Source organism: Aythya fuligula, chromosome 6, assembly GCF_009819795.1.
Source record: "Aythya fuligula isolate bAytFul2 chromosome 6, bAytFul2.pri, whole genome shotgun sequence".
NCBI classification, from domain to species: domain Eukaryota; kingdom Metazoa; phylum Chordata; class Aves; order Anseriformes; family Anatidae; genus Aythya; species Aythya fuligula.
Window position 1 is genome coordinate 11,862,367 of NC_045564.1, and position 7,145 is coordinate 11,869,511.

Below are 7,145 nucleotides of genomic sequence, written 5' to 3' on the forward strand. Positions count from 1 at the left end.
GAATGGGAGAAGCTGGAAACCAACCGAGCCTTTTTGTGTGCAGCATGAGAGCACATGGAGCACTGACAGAGGGAAGCAGAGGAGGCTGAATAACCCTGATAAGGGAGGGGAAGAGGGGGAGATTGGGAAACAGTGTACAAGGATGTCACAGAAGGATACGAGGAGCTGGGAGGTGTTCAAAAGCTCAGCCTGCGAAGTTAGGAAGCAGGTATCTCCCCATTCCACCCCAGAGGGACCCAAAGACAAGCCAGTGCAAGAAACCTGCTCTCTCAGATTACCAAATGGAAAAACGTTTGGTGCTTTGCAATGAGTCCCCATACTACACCAGAAAAACACCCTGATCGTACTCCTGTGAATCATCTGCAGTCCTGCAGCTGTCTGCGACCCTGTGGTGCCCGCCTGTGCAGGTCCCCCCAGCCTGTACAAGCAACAAGCAGTGCCCACGTGCAAAGCTGTGCCAGGACACAGAGGTGACCCCCAAGCCCCTTGCTGAGGGTTGGACACAGAGGTGCTGGGCTCCCAGAGCTGCACCGTGGCCGCGCAAGGCTGAAGCACCACAGAGAGCAGGGAAGCTGCAGAGGATGCAGGAGGAAGAGGTGCAGGGAGGCAAGGCAAACCACGACTTAAGGTAATGCATCTTGAAGGTGCTCTCTGCAAGCCCTCATCAATAATAAAGCTACTGAGGGCGAGGGGGATTGGAGGGGGATTTGTAGTTGCAACACTGAGGTTAGGCTAACCTAGCACCCTGCATCTGCACACCTGAGGCATGTGGAGCCTGAGGTCTGACTGATGGGACCAGCTCACGCACAAACACCTGCTGTCCGTCATTCTTCTTTTCAGGAAGGCACTTTTCTGCCTCTGTCAAACTGGAGAAATTCTCCTCAGCAGCAACGATAATCAGGAATTAACACTGCAACAGATCCGTGTCCCCGGCTCTCATTGTGCTAAACACGACTGCCTCTTCAGCACGCTGGCAGCTCAGCAGACTTGGCACAAACACTTGGCACTGGTGGGGTTTCACAGTAGGGCAGCTTGTTACTGCTCATCAAATACCAGCAGCTTCCACCGCGCGCTGCAGAAACTCAGCGAAATGTGTCTCATCTCATCCAGTTCTCACATGCGACTGTATCAGCATTTTTCTGAGATGCAGTTAGCTGGGTGCTAGTACAAAACTGTCACTCCACCTTTGAACAGATGATAGTAACATTTCACCTACCCCCAATGAAAGAGACACTTGCTGGAGATTAAATCTTAAAACCCTGTCACCCTCCACCACTTTTCAAGCGCACCAAGTACTAAAGCCTGCATCTCTGGCAGCAAAGAGCATGGCAATTAGTGCAGAAAATTCTCACTGAAATGCTTCTTGCAAATGAAATGCCTGAGACCTCCCCGCAGACTGAAAACACAGTAGAAACAGCCAAGAAGGACCACGGGCTTTCTAACGACACTTTCTCCACGCAGCCCTCTCGCTACAGACATGGGGCTGGAAGCAGAGAGCTAGGGCCCAGCCCCAGCACCGTCTGCAGCACTAAGAGCTCCCAGCAGAGGAGAACAAGCCTCGTGTGAGCTGCCAGAGGGCATCTAGTTCCTGTTTCCTCTTTTTTTTATTCCTCAACGAATGCTTATTCTTTTTTTTTTTTCTTTTTCTTTTTCTTTCCTTCTTTCAAAATCAGCCTGAACACATTCTAGGCTTTAACGCTGAATAATCATTGGGTGTTTCTCCCTGTTACCTTCACATGAGCTACATCATCTTGCTGTGCTATTTCTTCTCCCATTATGATTTCCAAATCTCAGTACCATTGTCAGCTGCTGAACACACTCCTTAAGCTTAATGGCTTCTGAGTGAGACAGAAGAGAAGCCTCCAAATATTTTTAGAATCCACCTGGAAAACCAAGTAGGTATCTTGCAAACCAGTCCGAGCTTCTGTAAGTTCACTTTTGCCTTCACACTAAAATTACACAAAGAAATCACAAGATCATAGAGTCATTTAGGTTGGAAAATACCTCACCTGGTCCAACCTTTAATGCCTAAATAAAAGGCATTAGCTGTAGTGACTGGGTTTATGAAGCAAATTCTAGAAGCTGGAAGCAGGCTACTTGCTGTGCTGAAGCAGAGCACCCTTGCAGTAGGCTATTTCTGATTTATAACATGTAACTTTGACACTGCAACAAATTTTAGCTCCTCGAATTTGTGGCTAGTATCTAAAAAAAGTCTGGCAGCAAACAGCAGTGCAGCAAGGTCTGCCCACACTGTGTGTGCCTTGTAAATGAAACAACTGGGATCTCCCCAAACTAGAAAATACATCAGCGACATGTACCTAGGTTCACGATCCCACCAATGCCACTGCCACGTGGCACCTAAAACCCTTGCCGTCAGATACAGAACCTGTGGTTCAGCCCTGGGGTGCTGACAGAGCTGAGAAAATACTCAAGCAAAGCAAGGCTGGCTCCCAAACAGCACTGAGCAACTTTTAGAAGGTGAGAAACAATGAGAAGGCTAACAGGTGCTGTAGGGAGCTGCTGCAGACAAAAAGAGAGAAGGCTACACTACACACAGATGTAGTCTCAGTAGTGAAGTGCTCATCAAGGAGAAGGGCTCCCTTCTTCTCATCTGCTGCTCCCTACTTTTATTCCTGCTCCTGTTTCCCAGCTCATCCTTTCACAGCGAGCCATATCTAGCCCTCAGGCTACCTGCCAGCAGGCCATTCTCATTCACAACGAGCTAAAGAGAAGGCACAAAGGCGGCCAGTCAGAGGCATATTAACCAGGCCTCGCAGACAGCAAGTTCCTTTCTGCCCTCCCTGAGTCCATTCAGGGCACAGATTCTTGCTATGCAGAGAAAGACCTTGGATATTTCAAAGCAGAAAAGGCATCTGTGCTTGCCTTTGTCTGGGGATTTAAGCACCAGTTACGTGTTTGTCCCAGAAGGTTTAGTCAACAAGAGATTTAGTGAACAAAGAAACACAGGCCAACCTGGACCAGAATGGGCTGGAAGGAAGGCAGCTCAGGTTTCCAAGGTGGTTATGTGGGAAGCCATCATTAGATGCTGCAAAGTGCTCTCTGAGTTTCGTGCTCAAGCTGAACTCGATGCAATCAATGCCAGTTGTTCCATCAGTTTCAGTGAGATACTCGTCAGGCCCTTTGACAGTAAACTGTAAATTGCTACCAGTTCTCCCTTCCTGAATAGAGCTGATGCTCTTTTTCCCTTCTAACAACACAGGTTCCCACTTTCTGATGGATGCTGGGCTGATAGTGGTGTTCTGACAGCAACCGGGCTGCAGGAAAGCTTAACAAAGGATAAAATAGGCAAAGCTTGCTTTCCACAATGATTACTCACAAGTGAGTTGCTCAGACTGAGGACTTCCAGCTGTCATGAAGCTACAGCACGTGCGATTCCCTCTGCCAGGCAACATCACTTACAGAAGCACCTGTACTAGGTACTGAAGGCACTGAAGATGAGTAGGGTGTTATTATCAAGCTATCCCACCCGAAATGGTTGGTTTTGAGCACCCTTTCAGGACACTGGCTATAGCCACATTGTCTTTGTTATACACCACACCATGGAGCGGTCTGGGTCCTTGCTTCCCAAGGCAGGCTGTCAGGAAGGTGCAGAATGCCTCAGTACCCTACTCTCTGATTTCCCTGCCAAAAGAAGTGCCTGGTACCAGAGTCTGGGTTCAAACAATGCATGCAATACAGCGTCTTGGGGTTGGAAGGCTGGAGTGGAATAGTTTGGATGCTCCAAGTCACTCAGGTCACAGAGAAGTAAATGCAATGCTCTTTGCTTGAGCTGAAGAAGCACAGGAACAACTGCTCAGCCATGCTCCAGCTTCCCTATAGCACAGAGAGTTGGAAATTCAGTCAGATCTCCACTTTCGGACAAGAAATCTTTAAGTGGTGCACTACAGCCGTTGATCTAATAGTGCTTGACACTGGCAAGAGGTTCTGTGGGGCTGACGAGAAAAGAAGGACACAAAACATAAAAGGAAACAGGCTGTATCACCTCTATGAAATCCAACCATTCCTGGATTCCCAGAACAGCTCTTTTGGACCTAGCTGTCATAAAGTGTGGTTTACAGATCATCCCAAAACCATTAAATGACACTAGGATTCAGGAAAATGCTTTAAACAGACACCTTTCCTGTAAAACCTATCAGCTTCCATTTAGGACATGGAGCTCCTTCCTCAGGGTATCCTCAGAGCATTGCCTGTGCCTGCCTTTCCTGGCAGTCTCCGGAATTTAGGCACCAGCCCATTACAAGTGCCTTAATTCCTGCGACTTGACAATCCCAGCCACCGTGCACATTTGCAATGTTCATACAGCACTGAAACACGTGTTACACTGACAGATCAGCTACATATACAGCTGGTAGCTGAGTACTTTTGAGCCAGGAGGACTGGGCAGCCTGCAAGAAGACCCTCACTTCTATTTCCATCCATTCTGCACAGCTACAGAGGCCTTGAATTCCATCAGGAGCTGCTTCCTCTCACCTGGTTCTGAGTTTCACACTTCACGGTGAGAGTTTGGCTGGTGCTCACTGAGTTGGACAGAAGGATGTGTGAAACAGCTCAGCCTTCAAGCCAAAGCATTCAGTAAGCACAGAGCAGCTAACAGGGATTTAACCATATAATTCAAGGCTATTTGGCTTCCCAAAGCAGTTTTGCCACTCTGTAGTTTAGAAGCCACTAACTGATGCGTTAATCTCTTAATATGAGCAGGCCTTAAAACCTTTTGCACAGACCAGCTCTGTGGTGGTCGCGGGCTCTTTTCTTCCTCAGGGCACGTGTCTGCTGATGCGCCTCGCACCGGGAAGAACTAAGGGCAGCCTCAGCAGAGTGCCAAATGCCGCAGCCAGAGAAGAAGCTGGTCACCAACAGTCCTGATGCAACTTGTATGGGAGCTGGCAGGGCCCAGCTGCTGTGCCAGCTGTTGAACAAACCCTCCTCACTTCCTGCCCCTCTGCCGCCGCCTCCCACACGCCGCGCTCACAAGGGCTGCATTGCTGCATCACACACTTCATTCTCTGCTTTGAAAGTCCAGGCTAATTGAGTGACAAAGTTATTCTGCCTTGCATCTCAGCAGAGGATTTTACTCTAAAGATCCTTTCATCTCCTGACCTTCTCCTATCTGCCTTCCTCGAGGCCCGGCTATGCCAAGGCCCAGAGGGGCACACAAAGGGGCAGCTGATCCTTTCCCAAGGCACCTACTTGTGGTGCTGTCCCAGCTTCAGCCCCACCACTGCTATTGGTGCTGAGGGAATTCCTGGTTGGGAACCCAGGGAGGGAACTGCCAGCGTAGCCAGGCTCTCCGGGCAGTGTCCAGCCCCTCCACAAACACTATGTCATGCAAGAGCCTGCACCAGTGTGCTTACAGCACTCTTCTTCAGAGGACAAACTCCTCTCGTTCCACAAGCAAGATCTGCGTTACAACTGCTTTGACTTACGCTGTTCCCAAAGGCTTGAAAATTAGGATTAGGGCTCTCTTGCACAAACACTGCAAAAACATGACCCAGCAAGGTCCCTGCCCTTGCCTGCTTCCAGCTCGAACGCAGTGTAAGACAAGGGTGGAACAAGAAGTGGAGATGGGAAGGATAAGGCTTCCAGGAATCAGATAACGTTACTCAGGCTGGACATGGTGATGAGTGCTACATGAATCACCTATCCGACTGCTCCGTTCTGGTGAAGCAACTTCTTAGAGGCAAGAAGAGTAGTAGAACTTAAAGAATGTAAAAAAAAAATAAAAAATAGTATGGACTGTAGGTACATTAGCCCCCAAATTTCATATTAATGCTGGTTTTGCCAGAACAGCAGACCGGTGTCTCTTACACTACTTTGCTTTCACAAACTTTAATTTTTTTCCTTCCTACCACACCTGTACAACCCACACTGCTGGTCCTGCAGTCTCTTCTGCCAAACGTGGCTGGACTTGATGATCTTGAAGGTCTTTTCCAGCCTAAATGACCCTATGATTCTGTGACTCTATAGGCTCACAGGGAAGGCAGACAAAAAGCAGAAGTGTATAGCCATCATAATTCCCCCTGATGAATGCCCAAGTATTGCCTCCTTAGAAGACATGTGCTTCCCCTCCTGTTTGGCCCAAATATCCTCTCCCTCCTCTCACAATCCCCTATTCTCATCATTTCAGGGGAATACAGTCCATTAGTACAGTTGCCCACAAAAAAGCACAAACAAGTAACATCTGAGACACTTTGTAGTTAGGCTGCTACTGATTAAATACATGGTGTTTTCCCTCTGTAACACAGAGATACTTTCAGAAAGTGATTTTTTTTTGCTAGAACTGCTGAAGTGCACTGTTACATTCACACTTCAAAGTGTGTGATTCCTCTCTGCCTCCCCAAAATCTCTTTATTTTAAAACTGATGCTTTCTTTCACCACCTCTACCCTAACCAGTGCAATCCACGCCACAAGCAATCCTCCAAGATATTCCCATCTGTTCTGCTATGTTTCCAGAGCAGAGAGGGAACCTCTGCTTGGGCAGTGTGTAACACCGCAGCAGAAAATGGCCAGCATGCCGCATACCTTTGAACAGTGCAGCGCTTAAAGCTTTTCCACACGAGATGAAGAAGGGCTGGTGCCATGCTTCTTCCTGTTCTCAACACTGAAGTGAAGTAATATTATACTACTACACTCTGCACGATGGTCCCAAAATGGAAAGCTAGACGAACTACTAGACATGATTATGAAGTACTGTAAACGCTGTGTTAATTCCACACAATAAGTGGCTTCATTTCTAATGAAGACATTCTAATTTTACCCCTTTACGGATCTCCGTGAAGAAGAGCATGAGCTGAATGCAAGTATAAATTGCAATGTAACATTATACTTGCTTTATATTAATTGCATAGATGTGTATGTACACACACATCCACATTTAGTATCTTGCAATGCTAAATATTAGAGAAAGAACCAACCAATGCACGGAAATTATTTTTCTCTTGCAATGCAGCTAATTATCATCAGGTGAAATGCAAAGATTCTTTTCATTAGCTTATACCCTTCTGGAATGGTGATTTTAGTCTAAAAAGCAATGACAGGCTCTGTTTTGAGGGTATAAGGGCTACTTTGCTCCTCCGACTTTATTCTGTGTAAGCATCCAAAAGGAAACCATCTGGACTGAAAGATG